Below are 22,899 nucleotides of genomic sequence, written 5' to 3' on the forward strand. Positions count from 1 at the left end.
AGATAGATGCAGGGCCAGAGCTCACCCTGGCCGAAGCACCGAGAGGAAGGTTCGGAACCGAAGATCTATTCCAACCAGGGTTGCCAGATTTCCAGTCCCCCCCCCCCCCCAGGTAGGGACAAAAAACAGAATGTCTCTCACGGCAAGTGAAGACCAAAAAAAAAAAAAAAAGGCCTTTAATGCGGAACACAGTTCCACATTAAAGAACAGTAGCTCAGTAGCTCTGCACTAAACACGGAGCTTCTCGTGTTTAATGCATTGCAGTTCCACATTCAACACAAGTAGCTCCGTGTTTAGCGATTTTTGATTGGCCCGTATACCAGCAATGGGCCAATCAAAAATTGCTAAACACGGAGCTTCTCGTGTTTAATGCGGACCACAAGAAGCTCCGTGTTTAGCAATTTTTGATTGTGGCATACGGGCCAATCAAACAAAAAAAAAAGCGGAGGCTGGCCGGGATTTAAACCAGAAGGGCGTGACTCGGGATCAGGCTGCTGATCTCGGGACAGTCCCGCCCAAATAGGGACGTCTGGCAACCCTGATTCCAACCCTCCCTGTCGGTGACGACAGGAGAGCTTCAGCCCATGGACACGACGGATGGCAATGGGCATGTCAGAGCCAAAACCTGGCTCCAAGGCAGCAACAAGGTGAGTTGGAGCCGGCATTTCCTCCATTGGCACCAAGCACTCTGGCTCCGAAAAGCCAGTATGGCTCACAGGAGAAATAGCAGACAAGGGCAAAGCTGGGCCAAGTGGCTCCGGAGCAGACTGGGTTGAAGCCAGAAATAATTTTGGTAACGCAGACTACTTCAGGAGTCTCAGCACTACCCTCTCTACATCATCTTCTGAAAGGCTCCTGGAAGACATAGTTGGGGATCTTGACCTGGGGGGCACTGGAGACTTAATTGTTACGGAGACCGGTAGGGAACTTACAGACCTGCTCCGAGAAGCAGAGTCAACTGCTGTATCAATAGGTTCAGAGATCGGTTCCAAAACACCTGTGACAGACTCTGATACCACCATGATGCTCTCCTTCGGCTCCGAAGGCTGATGCAGATTTTTATTGTTTCGACTGTTTAGGAGGTGGCTCCAAAACACCAGCCAGTGCCAGAGAAGGCCTTTTTGAGGATTTTGACTTCCCAGACTTAGACGAAGCCAAAGAACTGGATAGTGCTTCCTCAAAACATGGTTTCAAGAGACCCTTGAGTACGAGTTTCTTCTTTCTCTCCTGTAACACTCTAGAAGAGAAAGCATGGCAGAACAAACACGACTCTTGTAAGTGGATGGCCCCTAGGCAGTAGATACAGTTACTGTGGCCTTCCATTAAGGACATCTTTTGGGAGCATTTCATGCACTTTTTGAACCCCGAGGGTTTATGCTCCTTACTTTCCTTGGACATGTTACACACACACACACACACAAACAACAACTAGTAAACTAAGATGCACTCACAAAGGGCAAGCAATACAACTGCCTAATCTATTAGCAACACTAAATATACAAATAAAGCATTGAATATAAAGAATTTTGAAAAAAACTTAGCCAGAGACAAGAGAAACACAACCAAGCTCGTTGATGCGGTAAACGAGATATGGGGATTGTACTGGTGCACCATGGGATACCTGCTTAGCCACGAGCCAACCAGAAGTCTTCCAGCTTGTAACTCGGTTGAGTCGGAGCCGAGGATCAGCTCCAAACCCATATGTAAAAATGAAGGCGAGATCGGACTACCTAACATCCTTTGTTTTGCCAACATTCCTACAATGGGTACAGTGGTCACATGTTACACAACCTACTAATGGGTCCCCAGACAAATGTTCTTTGACAAATTATCCAGACCTCTGAGAATGTGCTTATAATGGCTCAGCTGGGAACCAATATTTCTACCCTTACGAAATGAGAACAAGCACCTGTCCCCCAAAATAGTAGAAAAATATTATTCATCAGCCTGGATAATCCAATGTCTATGCACACTATTAAGTAGAAGATCCATATTTCTGCCATAAGTGGTCACTAAACGGGTGACTGCTTGGTTGTTCACGGAGGATTCGTATTTCAGAACACCTAAGTGAAATCAGGAATAAAGAACCTAGCAATGCTTTAAACACACTAACAAAACACCCTAATGCTGCATTTAGATTTACAATTACTGACAGAATCATGGGCAATAGGGCTACTAAAGCCAGATGGCACAGCCTTTTAAATTCAAAGGAAAAGAAATGGATTGTAAAATTAGGTGCATTATTTCCACCTGGATTAAATGAACATCTGTGAGGGACCAATGGTTGCTTGACATTTCTTCACATGTATAGTATTTAAATGGGTTCATCATTACTCATTTTTTTACACTGAAGGCCAAGTTTATTGTCAGACAAAACCGGTCTACATGGACTACCTATGTACTGTATAGGAGCCTATTAAATTCACAGTTTTACCATTGTCTGCTGGCTTTGTTTTTTTTTTTTTTTTTGTGTTGTGTTTCCAGTGATTTGGAGCCTTGCAGTTGCTGTACGTGCAGGGAACATTTTCTGCTGTGGGAAATCCCACACGAAGAATACTACAATCAGGGTTGCCAGATTTCCAGCCCCCCAGGTAGGGACAAAAAAAAAAAAAAAAAAAGAAGGTCTCTCACGGCAAGTGAAGACCAAAAAAAAAAAAGGGGGGGGGGTCTTTAATGCGGAACACAGTTCCACATTAAAGAACAGTAGCTCTGCACTAAATACGGAGCTTCTCGTGTTTAATGCATTGCAGTTCCGCATTCAACACAAGTAGCTCCGTGTTTAGCGATTTTTGATTGGCCCGTATACCGGCATATGGGCCAATCAAAAATCGATAAACACGGAGCTTCTCGTGTTTAATGCGGAACACAAGAAGCTCCGTGTTTAGCAATTTTTGATTGGCCCATATGCCAGGTACACGGGACAATCAAAAAAAAAACGCGGAGGCTGACCGGGATTTAAACCGGCAGGGCGGGACTTGGGATCAGGCCACTGATCTCGGGACAGTCCCGCCCAAATAGGGACGTCTGGCAACCCTGACTACAACACAGGAATAGAAGAACACTGATTTATCTGCCACAAGCTAAGCCCTTGCAGAACAAATCAGTCACACAGTGTGGCAAATGAGATTGAAGGCCGAACATTTATGGTACATTATGGGAGAGGGGAGGACCTTGAGCCTTAAAGCTAAAGTCTAAACTGCTACAGCTTCAGCTCTTATAATCCATGTGTCGAAAGACAACATCAAATAAGCCAATGTGAAAAGTTTAGTAAGCCAATCCTTGGAATACTAATGAAATCCAGACTCCTGGAGTCATAATCCAAGTATTAAAAAAAAAAAAGTTGCTAGGTGTAAGCAGACCGGTCCATCACTGGTGCTCCTCCCTTTTGTTAGCTCTTTGGATGTGGTTTGTTTACATGCCCCTCGAGAGTGCTATTTGTTAGGGGAATCTGCTGTGCTGTTGAGTTCTGAGACCATGTAAGATGCCCAATACTCGAAAGTGAAGCCAACTCCAAACTTGCATTACTTGGCTGCATGGGGGGTACCTATAAGTAAACTATGACAAAGATATGGATGCAAATACAGAAAAGCAGAATAAAACAAGCCTTAGGAGGGGGAGGCTCTTAACACACTGAATGGGATGAGAATGGTGGAACTTTGAGTTGAATCCAGTAGGGTTCAACATGCCTAGATTTAACAGGTACTTTGTTATAAGAAAATGGTAGTCCAAAAATATGAAGACATTTTACTGGGAGAATTAAGTAGGCAAAAGAATTGACTGGAAAGAGCTAGTACAGCATCACAAGATGGACAAGCAAGACTGCTTGCAATATACGGGCTTACTACAGATGCTAAAAAATATGAAGACTAAGGAACAGAAATATGGTAATGCCACAAATAGTACAAATATTAATAAAAACCATACAGGACAAGGCAAAAAAAAAAAAAAAAGATTGATTAGCAGACTTTACACAGCACTAGTAGATAGAAAGTCTGGGTATATATCACATCATCGAACACTCCAAATTTCAAACATTGAACTGGATTCATCGAACCTCAGAACATCGAACTGGGGGGGGGGGGGCCTTCGTGCAGATGGCAAACAAATTGCTCCATGCAGGTGGCACGACCCACTGCACACCACACACCCCCTGCCCACTTAACATACCACTTCAGAGTTCGCAGTTAAGTGCACTACAGTGCAGAAACGGAAGATTTCCGTTTCCTACACTAGCGCAATCTCGGAGTTGGTATATTTAAGTAGCGGGGTTGTGGGGGGTGCAAGGGGGCTTGACCCCCTGCTTATACCCTTAATGTTACCTGTCACCTTTGGTAACTGCCATTGACATGGATTCGATGTTTTGATGGTTCAATGAATCCATTTCAATGTTATGTCATTCAAGATTTGGTGCTTTCGATGTTCCGATATAAACCCAGAAAGTGTCACCCCCCCCCCCCCCCATTTTCTACATGGTGTCGTGTCAACTGCCACCACATCAGTCTATTCAATACCATTCTGCTACATTCCTCAACACTCATGTCTAAGTGCTGCAGGTCTTCTCTCACAATCCATCCACCTCTTTGCTGTACCTTTCCTCTTACCCATAACTATTAACTGTCCAGATTTTCACAGAATGTCTGGAGTTTCTGCCTCATATTTTTGGTCTGTTCCCCATAATTTGTGATGTTCTGGATTTTTTGTGGCCAATCAGCGAGGACTGAATTCACTAAATAATGACAGTCAAGTTTCAGACTTCATATCCTTCAGAAAAACGCATGGCAACACAAAGTTTTATTCTAGCAATAAATTCATAACAGCAATATTTAAAACGTGTCCCTATTGAGGCTTTGTCTCCCTCATTAAGTTTGGCTTTGTCCAGATTTTTTGTGTTAAGAGGTTGAGAGCTATGCAGTCTTGCCATCTTCCTCTGTCTGGTCACAAATCATTTTTACCAGACTGTCTTCTGCTTTTCTTCAACCAGAGCTACTGTGGCTTCTGCTCGTGTCCTTGTTTCTTCATCTGTCTCAGTGTGCAGCCTACATGTCCCAAGCACTTCATCTCTAGCTTCCTCAACTGCTCTGCCTTTACTGACCAAGTTTCTGTACCATACAGTAGTACTGATTACACCACTGTTTTATACACCTTACTTTTCAGCTTCATTGGAACTCTTTTGTCAAACTACACCTGACATGCTGTGCCAGTTAGCTGCAGCTCCTCTGATGCTAGCTTTGACCTCCTCATTCAGACCTCCCTTCGCCTAAATCACCCCTCCCAGACAACTAAAGCTTTTAAGTGTTCCACTATTTTCCCTGTTTTCTCTACTATCAGCTTCTTTTAATTTCCATTTGCTGTGATTACAACGGTCTTATCTGTACTCAGTTTCATCCCATGTGCCTTTAGTTTTGCATTCCATTCCCCTATCCTTCACTGAAATTCTTGTGCAGAGTCAGCCTGTGATGCCACATCATCTGCATACAGCAGATGTATCTATCCTCTCTGACCAGTTTTCTAATTAAGTCCATCAACAGTACACCAGTGGGGTCAGAGCTGAACTCAGATGCAGATCCAACAACTGGAAACTCCATGCAAGGCCGAACATTGTACTTGAGTCATTGGGTCCTTGTACATAGCCTGCACCAATTCCATCAATGTTTCCATGACTCAGAATCATATGCTTTCTCCAAGTCTAGGGATGCCCAGTTGGACTCCATCACTAACTTCTTCTCAACTCCCTGTCTCACTGCAAACATACACTGGGTCAGATATGCTGCATCCTTATCTGAATCCAAAACTTCTCATCTCCCATATTTTCTACTACTCTGCATACTCGTTTATCATCCTCTCCAGAAATTTTATACAATGTGACAAGAGTTTGACACCTCTGTACTACCCAGAGTTGTGAATGTCCCTTTTACACTGGCACTAGTATACTTATTCTGCAGTCATCTGGGATACACCTCTCCACACTGCTACAAGTACCCTCAGGAGCCTTTTCTCCCTCGCTTACATAACATCCTTATATCTACCAACACGTCACCTGAGCCCGCTGCTTTCCTAGACTTCATTTTCCCGATTGTTGTTGTTCTGTGGTGTGCTCCTCCTTTTCTCTCACTGCAAGCTGTGTCTGGGGCAGTACAGCTTCTGTGGATTTTTTGTTCAGAAGCTGCTGAAAGTACTCCTTCCATCTGCCTTTGACGTCCTGTGGACTGATTAGCAGAATGTTGCTGGCATCCTTTATAAAAAGTGTCTTGACTATCCTCTATCTTTGTCTAACAACCAGATACTTTTTTTTTTTTTTTTTTTGCCATCTACCGAATCACTCTCCAGAAGCTGGAGTACCTCCACAGCCTTGTTCTTTGCTACTGCAACTCCTTTCTTAACCTGTTAGCCAACCAGTATTGCCTCTTAGCCTGGTCCATCGTTTCCATCTCCCACTTTTTCCTGTACCACTCCTTTATTTTGATCATCTCCTGGGCTTCTATATTCCACTGCCAGCTTTCTTTATGTACCTTACTTCCATACCTAACTCAACTGCATATCTGTTCTGTAGTTCTCACACATACTGTTTTGAGATGCTGCCACTCTCAACTCCAATTATTTCCTCTTCTTGGTGGTGCTAGATCTCAGAGTAATTCTTTAAACTGTTGTGCTTCCTCTCGAGTCAGTCAACTTCCCAGCCTTCAGCCTAGTTTCTGTTTACCCTAGAGCCTACTCTTTGCAGATCACTGTGGCAACTAGTATGATGTGGGTAAATTTTCACTGGGGATGACTTTGCAACTGCAGATTTTATCCCAGTGCCCTATCCTCACTAGGAAGAAGTCCATCAGAGTTGCACGTTCACTATTCTTGTATGTGATCTTGGAACTCACTATGAACTATGCGTTAGCTACTATCAAGCCATTTGCCAGACATAAGTCTAAAATGGCTTCACCTTTACTCCAGCTGCCCCAACCATGTGGACACAGGCAGTCCTCATAACTTGTTTCATCTGTCCAGGTATGTATATTCTGGTCACAAATTATGAACACCAACTCAGGATGCCCTGCAACTGCTGTCTGCATGCACTTTTCCTCACTATCACAACCGCATGGTAGGGCACAGGGCAGTATTCATAATCTCAGCCTATCATTAGGCTGAAGTATGACAACCATGAGTGTCACGGATTCTGGTGATACCCTCACTGTTTTCTGTAGCTTCTCTCTCACCACAATCCTCATACCATTTCTAGCCAGTCTTCCTCAGAGTAATAGAGATTGGATCCCAAAACAAGTGGCTTTGCTGCACTGCCCTTCAACCTTGCCTCCTGAATACATAGGATGTCCAGTCTTCTCCTTACTATCATGCCTTCCACTTCCAAGCTGCATCCTGTCAGTGAACCTACATAGAGTGTAACAATTCTTAACTTATGTTTGGCAGATTGGTTTTACATCCTGCTTTCACTCAGAGCTATTCCAGGTATACCAAGCTTGGTAAATAGAAAGAAAGATAGAAAATGGATTCAGAATTGGGAAAAGACTGTAGAGGAGGGATTACAGGAACATTTGGAAGAAATATGTGAAGCCCCAAAGAGTAACAGTTTCAAATCTTTGGCTGGAAATGCCAGCAAAAATAATTTATTTAATCTCATTGATGTATAAAGGTTTCATACAGCAGATGAGGGAGGCTGGAGACCTGGGCAAAACCAACTAGATTGGAAACCTATATTCTAAGGATGCTGCAAACTAAAGCAATTCTGAATGTTTCTTTTACTAGTCCTTGCAAGTCTTGATGCATGGCATCTTAAGGAAAGTGACCTTTGAGGAACACAAGAAATACCTAATCACCTGACTACTTAACATAGCTAAAAAACAATTACAAGAGAATGTGGAAGACATAAAAAATAATTCAAGAGGTTGTAGAAATTAATACATGGAAGCCAGAAAAATATTGTCGAGAGAAAAAAGGGTGAATAAAGAAAGAATAAGAAAGTGGGAAGACCGGTTACATAATTGATAAGACTAGAAAGAAGAGGGCACAGTTGGAAACCTAGGCAAGGCCACATAAGGAAAGCTGCAGAGTTAGGATGGGTCAGAGAACACGACAATCACCATGAAGGAGAAATTGCTTAAACACAATTTTATTTATTTAAAGTAAAATAATGATGGAACTACAAGTCCTTTGTTTGACAACATTTGTGATGCCAGGCTTTAGGCTGGTCCACTGCACATGGTAATAAGGAATGAGAGGAGAGAGAATACTATTAAAACACCTAGAACGAAGAGATGAATGCTGGAAACTGCCCAAATTGGATCGCAAACAGTCACAAAAATCAAATGTCCTTGAACAGTTGACTAAACACAATTTTATTAGTGTTTTCGGACTATTAAAAATCACTGGGCTAGCCACCCGAGGAAAGAAAAAGCACACTGTGCATAGAAATTGCACAAAAAGTTGAAGTGAAGTGAAAGGGGAATCTGGTATAAAAAAAATCTCTAAAGCTGATAACAGAAGGAACAGAGGCAGCCAGAGGAAAATCCAGTTGCATCAAATGACTTCCTGTGGGAGACAGGGATTTCTTCAGAGTCCAAATCTTCAGCTTGAGGGGAATTGAGTGGAGGAAACACTCCTTTCTAGTTTCTGCACTTCTGACAGTAAATCAAGTATCAAAGTGAGGGCATTCTTTTCTTTTTATTTATAACCAACAGGAAATGTCATATTCTTAACTTTTTCCCTTGGGAGACTCCCTGGAAGAGAGAGATTGATCCATATCAGGAGCACTATCCAAGTGACCAGGCACTTTAGCCAGCTATGCATTACGACTTCATTCACTCCTTTACCACAGACTGGCAAGAGTGGCCCTTCCTTCTCTGGTGAGGATTTTTCTACGGCCATAGAGACTGGTTGCCTCTCAGTGCTTAGTGGCTTCCCAAGGAACTACAACAGAGAGACAGACAGTAGATCCAAGGAACTAGTTCTGGCCACAGCAGTCACCCATTAGCAGTCAAGGCAGTGATGGAGCCAGCATGAAAGCTCTTATCGGCTTGGCACACAGACTGGTCTTTAGTCAGCTCAGCTTAAGCTGACTGGGTGCATGGAAGATGCCCTGCTGTCATGTCCTTGGCAAAATGCAATCCATATAACCATGTCTACTGCAGCAGTGATGAACATCAAGAGAGTGACAAACGTTCCATGGCTCCAAGAAACAAGCCTGAAATGCAGGTAGCTGAGCCTGGGTGAGTCAGTAAGCCTCCTGCCAGAAAATTTAAGGTTTTGACGTAAAATTCTCAAGGACAATCCCCAAAAGTACAATATTTGGCTCACAAGTATTCCACAAATATACAGAATACACACATTCCAAGTAAAAAATCATTTTACATGATAATTTACTCCACTCCGAGAACTGAAAAAGTGACTACTTTCCAGATTTAAGTATATTTTTGCTGTTTCTACCTGTGCGACCTTCTTTTCTTGCTGTAAACGAAGTTTAAACTGCTATTTTATCTGTATTGAGCATTTTTATTACCTGCACTTAAGTTAAAGTTTTGTTTGTTTAATTTTACTGTTGAGGCTGCCCACTCAAGTGTGCTAACCTGTGCATTTAATATACTGCTGTTTCCCTGCATTTTTCTGTAGTTTTCTTAAAAAAAAAAAAATATTGTTTTCCCGCCTTTCCTTGACTAGAATAGTACAGTATACAGGCTTTGCCGTATTCTGGTCTTTGGGATAGTTCTTCTGTTGCCCACTGCCTTACTTGGATAGAAGGAAGTTTCTTTGCTCACCAGTGGGAGTGGGGAGCCTTGAGCAACCTATCTGTCCCTGAAAGAGTGACCTCAGCACAAGATCTAGTAGTAATTGGTTGTTTTGGACCATTTGTAGCTCTTCTGAAGTTCCCTTATATACAAATCCACGTTTGCGAGCTTTGCGCGATTGTGCGCATAGCACAGCACCGTTAAACAAGTTTAAACTATTTCTGGCTCGTCTGCTCTTCAGTTTTTCCCTTAAAACTGCTCTACCTTCAATAAAATCAGTCTATTCTCTAAATAACCCAGCACTTGCTCCTAAAGCATTTTTACACAGGTAAAGCACTCTAACAAAAGAAAGCACTACATCCACCTACAATCCCCTTGAGTACCCATTTCCCTTTAGGTCCTTTCTGACTCTGTACTCAGCAATCCCTTACACTATTCTAGCATGTCAAGAGGTCAATTACTGGCGGCCTCTCCAGTTCAGCTGGTGAATCTGGGAATCTTGAGGCAATGTTATAACTGCCTCATGTACACAGACAACCCTCTCCTCCTCCCAACAAAAACAAATATATGTGAGAGATGCAACTATATAGCCAAACTGGAGGCTGAGCTCCCTCGACTCAGTACTGGCAAGACCAGCCAGGAGGAGAAGGTAACCACACACACCACAAATCCAGTCTCACATAGACCAAACACAACTGCAAACCAAACACACAAACCCACAAATACATACTCGGAGGCTCTAATTAAAAATCTACCAAAACAACACAGGCCTCCAAAGCAGACATCCAAGAAACCACTACCTAAAAACATAGCACATGCAACACATTTCTCAAAGTCAGTGTGCCAAACAGTCACAGCCCTTAAGGCCCAACAACATGCCTGATAACTTGTAATAGGTGACTCTATAGTCAGACACACTGACGTCCCGCACGCCAAACTGAACAAGGAAAAGGTTACAGTAAGCTGCCTGTCGGGCGCCAGAATCCGCCACATAACACAAGCACTCAGGTCACTCCAAAGCAAGTACAAATATGACTCAGTCATTGTCCATGCCGGCGTGAATGACCTAAGACGTACCTCCCTGGACTACATGAAGAGACAGAGGAGCTCTCTGATTATGTAGCCCAGGCTGGTATGACCCTGACCAGCATCTTACCCTCACCAAGAATGATGCCACAGTACAAAGATAAAATGATCAGCTTTAATAATTGGCTCAATTACTGGTGTCATTCTAGGGGGATCCAATGTCTGTCTGCTTGGGATGACATGCTTGACAAGCCACGCTGCTTTGCAAGGGACGGCTTGCACCTGTCACCCCTAGGCTTCCGGATATTGGCAAAGGCTCTTGCCACCCCCATAGTGCCTTTTTTAGGCGAGGCTCAAAAAACAAACCCACCTCCCTAGAAAACACAAGTGGAAAAAAACTAAGGATAATGCTGCTCAATGCCAGAAGTCTAAACCTCAAGATGCAGGCTCTCGAAGCCCTCCTCAGTACGGAGAGCATAGATGTCTGTGCAGTGACTGAAACCTGGTTCAAGGCTCCTGAGAGCACTCCAGCACTACCAGGTTATAACTCATATCATGCTTTTCGGCCCCAAAACTTGGACCGAACCAAAAAAGGGAGGGGGAGTGTCCATATTCATCAAATACACCCACACCTCCAGGATAGTGGCAATGCATGAAGCATCGGAGACCATCCATGTACAACAGTTTGTAGCATGCTACAGACCACCCTCTCAAACTCAGGAACCCCACTCAGCCTTCCTGAAGACACTGGAGAGTATGAATGTCTCTCCAAATACCATCGCTATTGGGAGACTTCAACTACCCAGACTGGGAGCATTACTCAAACCCCAACACCCAAGCCCAAAGGTTCCTAGAGTTCATAAACTCAAATGCGATGGAACAACTAGTCACCACTCCCACAAGAGGATATAATATACTAGATCTGATCATCACAAACACTGGGACACAATGCTCCACACCAGAAGTATACCCCTCACTGATGAGGTCAGACCATAAACTAATCTCACTGGAAATCCACATCCCGCCCCCATCCCCAGCACAAAAGACCACAGTGAGGAACTTCTCAAAAGCTGACTTCACACTCAAGACTGAAGTGGTATCCTTCAAGGCCCCTGGGCCAGTGGAAACCACAGCCCACACCACTGAATCCTTTATAAACGCCTTCTACGGACACCTTCAAGAATGTATGGATCATGCAATCCCAAATAAAACCAAGACCCTTTCCCCCAAAGGAAGGCATCCTGTCTGGTGGACCCCAGCCATAAACAAACTTTACAACAGGGAGGAGGAAGCTACTACAGGACAGAGAACAATCCCAAAAAGGGAAGGTATCTCTGATCAGTACTAGCAAAAAACTACGATCACTCATAAAATCATCCAAGGCCAACTTTGAGAGAAAAATCGCAAAAGACACTAAAGATAATCACAAGGCCTTCTTTAGTTATGTTAGAAACCTGGGTGGAAATTCCCAGATATGCTCAGAGTTAGTTCAAAATGACAAAAAATACACTGAACCCACAGATATTGCCAACATACTGGCAGACAGGTTCAGTGCAAATCCCCCCCCCCCCCCCAAATAGAGAAATAGCTATCCCAGCAGAATGTAGCCTCCCTGACATCACAGATGTCCAGGTGAGAGCCACCCTCTCCAAAGCTAAAAACACAGCATCAATGGGACCAGACGGTGTCCCAGGTTGCGTGCTACATGAACTCCAAGAGGAACTAAACTCGCACATAAGGCTGCTGTTTAATCTTAGCCTTACTACAGGATACGTACCCAAAGAATGGCGTACAGCAACAGTGGTTCCACTCCACAAAGGAAGTGCTTCTACGGACCCTGGAAATTACTGCCCCATAAGCCTGACGAGCCTGGTCTGCAAAGCTATGGAGAGGATCATTATGGAATTCAAACAAATACATTGGTGACCTACGGACACTTGATCCTACCCAATTCGACTTTAAGGGCAGATCCTGCCTTTTGAACTTAGTCGACTTTTTTGAAACGGTCACTAAGGCCATTGAAGAGGGTAAGGCAGTTCACACAGCCTACCTTGACCTTGCAAAAGCCTTCGACACAATACCCCACTCGGGCATCATAGACAAGCTCACCAGCTTAAATGTAAACCCATATGTCGGGTTGCAAACTGGCTAAAGGACAGAACCCACAAGGTCAGAATTGCTGGAGCCATGTCAGACTCTAAGCCAGTTACAAGTGGTGTCCCATAGGGCTCGGTCCTAGGACCCCTCTTGTTCGGCATTTATTTCTCAGAAGTACAAGCAAACATAGGAGGATTGTGGCTGACAAAGTTTGCAGATGACTGCAAGCTGGGCGCCATAAATCGATACTCCAGCGGACACTAGCATCCTTCAGAAAGGCCTCACAGAAACAGATAACTGGTGCCAGAGCCATGACCTTAAACTGAACGCCAAAAAATGTATAGTTATACCCTTTGGGAAAAACAAAGTACCCACAAATTACCACATAGGTGGTAATCCATTAATTACGGAAGTAGTAGTCAGGGACCCAAGTTGACAGTGACCTCTCATTTGATACCCACATTGCCAAGGTGGTTAGGAAGACCTTCTATATTGCCAACCTTATCATTAAAGGATTCACATCTAGATCAAGAGAGGTCATTGTGCCCCTATACTCTTCCCTTATCAGACCCATGATAGAGTACAATGCCCCATTTGGTATGTACCTTACCAGGCACCTGCAGCAGTTGGAAAGACCCCAGAAGTACCTCACCAAGATGATCAAGGGACTCAAACATATGTCATATGCTGCCAGATTGAAGAAACTCCAGCTCTATTCAGTCGCATACCGCCTACTCAGAGGTGATCGATGCCTGACGTACAAGGCCACGTCCAATCCGGAATTAATGGACATGCTCCACCTAAAAAAAATCCAAATCCACCAGAGCCACGAGAGCGAAAGACTTGAACCTCAACACAGAAATAAATAGGACATGCTGGAGGGACAGATTCATAACCCAGAGGCTCCCTACACTCTGGAACAGAATCCAGTCCATGTTAAGCAGAGCCCCTCACCGACTCTCTTCAAGGGAAATCTTGACGAGTGGATGGGAGATCGTAGGTTTACCCCGGGGGTCAGCTCTGTGTCACTTCTAGACAGAGGCACAGTAAACTAAACCCTAAATGGGCACAGTATTATCATTCCAGGGGGTGGCGGAAGCCACACACACTCTGGCTAGGCTTATAAATGCCCTAGGGCAGATGATAGCCTAGTATGAACCTATAAGAATAGTATTCTACAGCACATAACACACAACTACTCAGAATGAAGAAAAAAAAAAAAAAAAAAAAAACACACAATGTAGTTTAAGGTATTCCATCCAGAAAGGTACTCATCTGGCCAGTCTTGAAAGATTAGTAAAAAAAAAAAAAAAAAAAAAAACCATCAGCTGCACAAAGCCCATAGAGAAGAGAGCATCTAAAGAGCAAAAACGCGCTGAAGCTTTCGACTCCCTAACTATTCCTTCAGTGCATCTCTCCAAACCCCACGGCAGTTGGGATCCATGGAAGGTGCACTGAATATTGGAAAGCTGGCAAATGATCACATCCTTTGCAAGATATAACCGATACAGGCTTAGGCTATTGCAATAATGATCTAATGCTCAACATGAATATTTCAATTCACAAAGGAAAGAAACAGGCTTCTCAACTGCTACTAGTGTCTGAGCAGGACCAAGAGCCTGGCAACAAAAGGGAAGGAAAGAAGAAAGTACAGTTTTGTACCTACCATAAATGTAGATGTCCGATAGGTATGCATCTGCAGTCCTAACATATGGGTTGTTGTCCTGCCTCAGGCAGCCCTTCGGTCGGCCGGATTCCAAAGTCTGGGTCTGGCCTCGGCTGATGTCGCACTTCACCAGACGTCACAGCTGCTGGGGTATAAAGGCATCAGCCGACGCCATTTTCCTCAGTGTTTCTTGCCCCAGATGCCAGGTGCCCTCTAGGAAGGCTAAATTTGGATAAATGCAAATAATTCCAAACAGTAGAGAGCAAAAAATATAAATATATACATATATACAAACAAATACACCATAACAGATTCCCCCAGCTAGCTAAAAGAGGGGTAAATACCCTAGGAATACCACAGAGGGGAAGGAGGGTGGGTAATCCTGACTGCAGATGCATACCTATCGGACATCTACATTTATGGTAGGTACAAAACTGTACTATGTCCTTCAAGGATGCATCTGCAGTCCTAACATATGGGTAGAATACCATAGCCAAACTGGGGGAGGAGGCACTAAGATAAAGATGGTGTAGTTAAGATCCCTTGCAAAACAGCAGTTGCAAAACCTGCTTGGGATCTGGAGTATAGAGGAAGATTATAATGCTTGGCAAATGTATGCACGGAGCTCCAAGTAGCAGCTTCTAAAATGTCTTTGGTAGCCACTCCTCGTAGGAAAGCTGTAGTGGTGGCTGTAGCTCTTGTGGAGTGAGGCCTGATATTTTCAGGAGTTGTCTTTCCATGAAAAGAGTAGCAAAATCTAATGCAATTTCCTATCCATTTTGAGATTGTCTGTTTTGAAATTGCTTTTCCTTGCACTCCTGTTGCATATGCTACCAGAAGCTGGTCAGTTTTTCTGTTGGTCTTAGTTCTGTCCAGATAGTAGTGTAATTGTCTGTGCACATCCAAGACATGTAGTAGTCTTTCCCCCCTGTTCTGTGGGTTGGGGAAGAATGTAGGTAAATGAATCGCTTGGTTCAAAGATACTCTGGAGACCACTTTTGGCATAAAAGTGGGATTAGTTCTCAGAGACACTCTATCCTAATGGAAGATAAGGAAGGGCTGCACTGCCATTAATGCCTGCAACTCAGATACCCTTCTTGCTGAAGTGATTGCTAGCAGGAAAGCAGTTTTCCAAGATAAGAACTGCAAGTCTGCTGTTGCTGCTGGTTCAAAAGGGGGAAGTGTTAACTTTTCCAGCACAAAGTTGAGATCCCATGTAGGCAAAGGTGGTTTTCTTGGAGGCTTTACATTTTTGATTCCTCTCAAGAACTGCCTGAGTAGAGGATGAGAGAAGACAGGAGGATCCATGTTGTATTCTGCTGAAATTGCTGATGCATGAATCTTAATGGAGGAGTAGGACAGGCCATTGTGGAACAGTTCTGCTAAGTATTCCAGGATGTGTGCTATGTTTGCCAATGAGACATTTTCTCCCTTTGCTGCACTCCAAATGAGGTATCTTTTCCATTTGGCTGAATAAGTTTTCCTTGTGGAGGGTCTGCGTGCCTCCAGGATAATGTCCTTAACCCTCCGAGATAAATCTGGTTTATTTTGTTTTATGCAATATTCCAAGCAGCTAGCTGCAGTGTTTTCAAGTTTGGATGCAGGGTCTTGTAGTTGTTCTGTGTTAGAAGTAAGGGACATAGAGGTAGAGGCCATGAGTGTGTCCGAGACATGCTTCTCAGTAGCGGGTACCAATGTTGCCTTGGCCAGTCTGGAGCTATCAGGATTACCCTTGGCTGTTCCTCTCCGTTCTTCAGTAGGACTTTGTACATCAAAGGAAGAGGTGGAAATGCATATGCTGTCAGGTTTTTCCAGCTGAAGGAAAGGGAGTCCACCCTCCAGGCAAGTGGGTGGTATGCTCTTGTGCAGAATTTTTTCAATTGGTGGTTGTGTGGGGAGGCGAACAGGTCTATCTCTGGCATTCCCCATTTCCTTGTTATGGTTCTGAAGATATCTGGATGCAGCAGCCATTCGTGAGCATCCGTGGTAGTTCTGCTTAAGGTGTCTGCTAGTGAATTTTCTTTTCCTGGTACAAATCTGGCCTGTAGTTGAATGTTGAGATTCAGGGCCATATTCCACAGGTCCATTGCCATCCGGCATAGAGGGTATGAGTGTGTACCTCCCTGTTTGTTGATGTACCACATGACTGTGGTATTGTCCGTCCTTATCAGCAGGTGACCTTGTTGAAGGAATGGTCTGAATGCCTGGATTGCATGTTTCACTGCCAGCATCTCCTTTAGATTTATGTGTAGATTCAGCTGGTCTTGAGTCCATAGGCCTTGTATACACTTGTCCTCCATGTGTGCCCCCCAACCTAGGTCTGAGGCGTCCGTGGTGATGGTTTGGCTTGGATGTGGTTTGTGGAAAGGCAATCCTCTGTTCATCTGACAGGCCTGAGCCCACCACAGGAATTCTTGTTTCAGGCATGGAATTATTGGAATCTGGGCTTCTAGACTGTGCTTGTGTTGAGACCATACATTCCTTAGGTACCATTGCAATTTTCTCATATGCAGCCTGGCATGCGGAATCAATATTATGCAGGATGCCATGTAACCCAGGGCTTGCAGGACTTTCCTTGCAGTAAGCTGAGTTTGTGTTGTTAATGTCATGAAATAGACTGGTAGTTGCTTTTGTTTTTCTTCTGTGAGAAAAGCCATCTGAGTTGATGCATCCAGTTCTGCACCCAAAAATGTTATCCTTTGGGATGGTACTAGTCTTGACTTTTGAATGTTGACTGTGTATCCCAAGGCTTGCAACAGTTGTATGACATTTTCCAAATCTTTTGTTAATTTTGTCTTGTTGTCCGCTTGTATTAGGCAGTCGTCCAGGTATGGGTAAATTTGAATTCCCTGAAGCCTGCAATGAGCAATTACTGATGCCAGGCATTTCGTGAATACTCTGGGCGCAGTAGATAAGCCAAAGGGCAATGCTGAGAATTGATAATGCTCTGATCCTGCAAGAAATCTGAGGTGTCTTCTGCAATCTGGTCGTATAGGGACGTGCAGGTATGCCTCCTTGAGATCTAGAGTCACCAGCCAAGACTCCTTGCCCGGCATGGGAAGAAGTTGCTGGAGGGTCAGCATTTTGAATTTTGGAACAATGAGGTATGTGTTCAGTGCGGACAAGTCGAGAATAGGTCTCCATTGATTTTCTTTTCTTGGTACAAGGAAAAGCCTAGAGTAAAATCCTTGGCCTTGTTCCAAAGGTGGTACCTTTTCTATAGCTCTCATCCTTAGTAAGTTGTTGATTTGTCTTTGAGCCTCTGTTTTTTGGCTTGGTGGTAGGTTTGGTATTCCTCTCTTTTTTGGTAGAGTGTGGAAGTGAAACCTGTAGCCCTTGTCTATTGCTTGTAAAGTCCATTTGTCTCCTGTAATGCAATGCCAGTTGTCGGAAAATAAGGCTAGCTTTCCCAAGGGTGCTTCCAGTTGTTCCCTGGTAGGTGGAACCAGAGCCAAGTCATTGTGTCTGTCCTGTGGAAGTGGTTGTAGTTGCATCTGTGGCAGCACTTCTCTGGTTGGCAGGTTGCCACTGACGTCCCCTGTAGGCACCCCTAGATTGACCTCTGCCTCTTGGCCTATTTCTGCCTCTCTGTGCTCTGGAGGTGTCTGGAAAGGACCAATTCTTCGAAGGCCAATTTCTGCTAAACCTCGGCGGTTGGACCTGTAAGAAATCCTTGACTGTTTGGACAGATTTTGCTTTTTCTTCCACTTTCTTTAGAACCTCCTGTGCAGGGGAGCCAAACAAACTTTGTTTCTCCATAGGAGCATCTATGAGTTTAGACTTAACATGGTCTGGTAAGGATTGTTCTTTTAACCAGGCATGCCTTCGAATCACTGCTCCAGTCATAGCTGATCTAAAGGAAGCCTCCAGTGCATCATAGCCACATTTTAAGAAATGATTACTGACCTGCTGAGAGTTATGTACCAAATCCTGAAGGGACTTGCGGTCTATAGGTTCAGGAGAGGACAGTTTTTTTATTTAGCTGGTCTAACAAAAATTCCTGGTACTGAATCATGTGAAATTGACAGTTTAAGGCCCTGGCCGAAAGAGTAGCATTAGTATAAACCTTTTTACCCCATCTCTCTAATGCTCTAGATTCCCTTTCAGAGGGAAGAGGGTTTTTGGCAGAGGCAGCTGCCACACCTTTAGGGCCCTGTGAAATGGTTTCTGGGTCTGCAACATGAGCCTTATACAGGTGGTAGTGTGTGTCCGGGACCCTGTAATATCTGTCAGGCTTGGCAGGGGCCGGAGGAAGAGAATCAGGGGCAGTACTGGCATCATTATATGCATCATCAACAACTGATAGTACTGGAGGAATGGCTAAAGGCCTATGCTGTGGTAAGTGTAAAAAAGTCCTTAGCCTTTTCCTTGAATCTGAAAAATCCTGGCCCTTCCATTGGAAGTGTTCCCTCATAGAATGTAGGGTTTCCCCAAAAGAAAATTCTTCAGGAGGAGAAGCAGAAGGAATGGAGTCTTCTGCATCAGAATCCTCATAAGGAGAATATGGGCCTTGCTGGTGGTCTGAAATATCTGAGTCATCCGAGGAGTAGTCTGTAGAGACAGGTTCTGGGGGTTCAGTCCTAGGCCTCTTATCTGGAGGAGGTTGAGAGGCCCTGTCTGGGTGAGGTTGGGATCCCCTGATCAAAGAAATAAGATCTTCAGCCAGGCTGAGTATCTGGGAACTAGAGGTAGGCCTGTGTGAGGGAGCTTTAGCAGGTAAGGCCTTAGAAGATTTAGCTGCTTTAGCCCTGGAAAAGGCCTTGATAGACATAGAAGCAGGGGGTCTAGCAGCCCCACGTGCAGGGGTAGAAATGTCTAAAGGAATAGTGTCCGACAAATCCTGGGTACCTGCTTCTGTAGCAGTAATTTCAGTAGCAGATTCAGCCATGCTCTGTGAGGCCTCGGTAATCGGAGGCATGCTTTCGGCCGAAGGAAGAACCGAGGACTCTGTTTCAGCCAAAACAGAGACACTCGCGGTTGGCTTAACCGTGGTTTCAGCCAAAACCGCGGACCGCGAGTGTCGGTCCTTTTCCTTGAGCTTTTTAGCTAATTGTGTAGTCGGAGTCTCAGACGGCATTTTATATGCAAAAGCGGGACCAAAAAACTCCTCTGCAAACTCCGACCGACGTCTAAGCATCCGTCGGTTGAAGGAAGCACAGGCTAGACAAGCTGATACGTCGTGGTCTGGGCCTAAGCAAGGAAGGCAGTAAGCGTGGAAATCCTTATGAGGTATTTGTTTCCCAAAAGTTAAACAATTATTTACTTTGTCTGACATCGGCTGAGGCAAGAAAGAGTCCCCAACGGGGTACTTAGCTTTTTTAGAAGTCTTCGGTAGTAGAAATCTCTGGAGCTGACCAACCGGCACTTGCGAACAGCTTCTGCTTCGGGCACCGCACGGCAAGAAAGACTGAGGAAAATGGTGTCGGCTGATGCCTTTATACCCCAGCAGCTGTGACGTCGGGTGAAGTGCGACATCAGCCGAGGCCAGACCCAGACTTTGGAATCCGGCCGACCGAAGGGCTGCCGGAGGCAGGACAACCCATATGTTAGGACTGCAGATGCATCCTTGAAGGACATCTAAGGATGGGATGCCCCAACTCAAAAGATAACATGGAGGGATGGTAAAGGGTTGTTTTGCACTCCAACAGTGATGTACTCTTAACATCTAAAATTATATGAAGTTCTTGGACAATTTTATTATTTTAATTTAAATCATTGTTGTATTAGGCTAACTACTCAGATGGCTCCCAGAGCTACAGCTTGCAGGGGAGATGGACTGAAAGGGATAAATAGAACACAGCATGCTTTACAGCAAGTCCCACCCTAGCCCAAGAAACCACCCTTAGTCTGTACTATTTGGAAAAGCTGGTCACAGACATCTAAATAGTTGCTCCCACAACGGCTTACAAGACAACCTCTGTAAGGAATGCTATAGTATTGGCTGTGCCTACTTGTGCTATGGGCTTGCAAGTATCCCGCATCCCCCTTCATGGGAGGAATAGCAGAAATGCATTCATTGTGCTCAGCTGGACAGCTTGCATCAAAGTGTACGCCATTACTACTTTACGCATGAAAGTTGAGGTGGTTCTCAGGCTCATCCTGTTCATATAAAGAGCAGGACATGCATCTTAAAGAAGCAAGTTAACACCCTCTTCTGGCTAATGTTATCACAGTCAGGTTAGTTTTCCAAGTTAGGAATTTTACTCGGGCTCCATTTGAGTTCGCAGCTTCAGCCCAATTAAAGTTTTTTATGACACAGTTAAGGTCCCAAGGGATGGCAATTCTCTTGCTAGGTGATCTTAAAGCCTTGAATTGACTCTCTATAGGTTGACCAAGGGAAGACTAGCTAAAATGGTTGAGAGAAGCACTTCAACAAGTAGAGTCCCCCAGAAAACCCACCTGTGTTCTACTACAGTTCTCTCCCCTTCTCAGGCACCAATAAACATTTTCATTTTGGACAGGTAAGACTTAAGCAAATCCGCTGTGTAGAGATATCTGAAGGACAGCAGTATCAATCCACACAGACTGTGAACTGCAGTGTCTTTCAGATGAGGTGTTAACTACTTGTTTTGCGAGTATTTCCACCTCCTATACCATGGCGTGCACATACAGTCCCACGTGGCAGCTCAACAACATTAGCTGGGTCTGCAGACCCAGCTGAACAACATTGGCTGGGTCCGCAGAAGAAGCAAACCCAATCTACCCACTGAGAATGGCTGCAGACAGCAGCATAACCTTTTTTCTATTTTATACACTGCGAAGTATCTTAACTGCTACTCTTTCGATTCAGAGCAACTCTCCTTCCAGCTTTAACGGTCGTGACAGGATTATCGCAGTCTCGCACACCTCTTTTAGCTAGACAGCCTAACTTCCTCCTGCCTCCATCTCCTCAAAATCTAATTTTCCTGCTTTTCTGCCCGAGAGCTCAAAACACCATAATCTATTTCCCCTTGACTTTTCCCAAAACTGAGGCTACTTCGGCCTCCATTCTAATGTCATCATCATTTCATCAGTCTAAGTATATCCTACTACTGGTCTCAGACAATCTCAACCCTCTCTAGCTTCCTCAACTGCTCAGCCTTCACTGTCCAAGTGAAGTTTGTGGCACATAAAAGCAATAGTTACAACACTTTTTTTTATGTAACTTACCTTTTGGCCAAGTTGGCATTCTTGTGTCGCACTACCTCCGAAACCTGCTAGTTGGCTGCAGCAACTCTTCAGACTTCCTTTAGCCTCAACCCCAACCCCTAGGTACTTGAAGCTAATAACCTGTTCACCACTTTCCTTTTCAGCTTCTTTCAACCTCTCCTCCATTTTCTACTATGACCACTATCTTGGCATTATTCCTTTCCATCCAGTGCACCTTCGGTTTTCCATTACAGCCCCTCAATATCTTCCAAATTCCTGTACAAAGTCACCCTGTAGTGCTACATCACCTCCGTAGAGCAACTTTGTTGAGCCATCCCTACCAAACTGTTTCCAGACACAATACCTCACCACTATGAGCAGCAGTGGGTCAGAACTGCACAGAGACGGACACCCACTCCAATGGGAACCTTACTTTAATTCACAGCACTGATCACTCATGTCACTGGTTCCGTGAACACAATATGCATTAACTCTACCAATGGTTTTCATAACTTTGTACTGCTGCACGACTGCCTAAATTTTCCTGGGACCTTGTAATATGCTTTCCCCAAGTCTAGGAATACCGAAGCTGGGCTCTGTCCTCCTCTCCAGCTTCTTCTCTACCATCTCTCACTGCAAACATCAAATCGACTGTACTCCATCTTGAACCGAACTGCTCATAGATTGGTACTAGGCTATCAGCCCTAGGGCCTATACAAGCCTAGCCATAACAATTCCCTGGCTATTTCTTCCCACACTATTTAAATCCCGAGACCCCGGTCTAGCAAGGCGACGGACGTGATCTCGGGGTGAATTTCCTCTCTCCCATCCAGTCATCAAGGTTCCTTTTGAAGAGGGCCAAAGAGGCACTCTGCTTGACATGTATGGGCAGTCTACTCCAGAGTCTGGGGAGTCTCAGGGTCAGGAACCTATCCCTCAAGCATGTTTTGTTTATTGTGATGACAAGGTTTAGATCCCTGGAGCGTGTGGCTCTGAAGGATTGGGATTTCTTTAAGTGTAGCATGTACAACAGCTCTGGGTTTGACATGGCCTTGTATGTTAAGCAGAGATCGCCTCTGAGTAGACTATATGCGACAGAGTATAGCTAGAGTTTAAGGCGGCCAGCATAGGGCATCTGCTTCAGGCCTGTGATTCTTTTAGTGAGGTATTTCTGCGGCCTTTCCAGTTGTTGCAGATGTCTTAAGAGGTACATACTAAATGGGGCGTTGTATTCTATAATGGGTCTAATGACGG

This window comes from Protopterus annectens, chromosome 13.part0 (assembly GCF_019279795.1).
Source record: "Protopterus annectens isolate FY-2018-M chromosome 13.part0, PAN1.0, whole genome shotgun sequence".
NCBI lineage: Eukaryota > Metazoa > Chordata > Ceratodontiformes > Protopteridae > Protopterus > Protopterus annectens.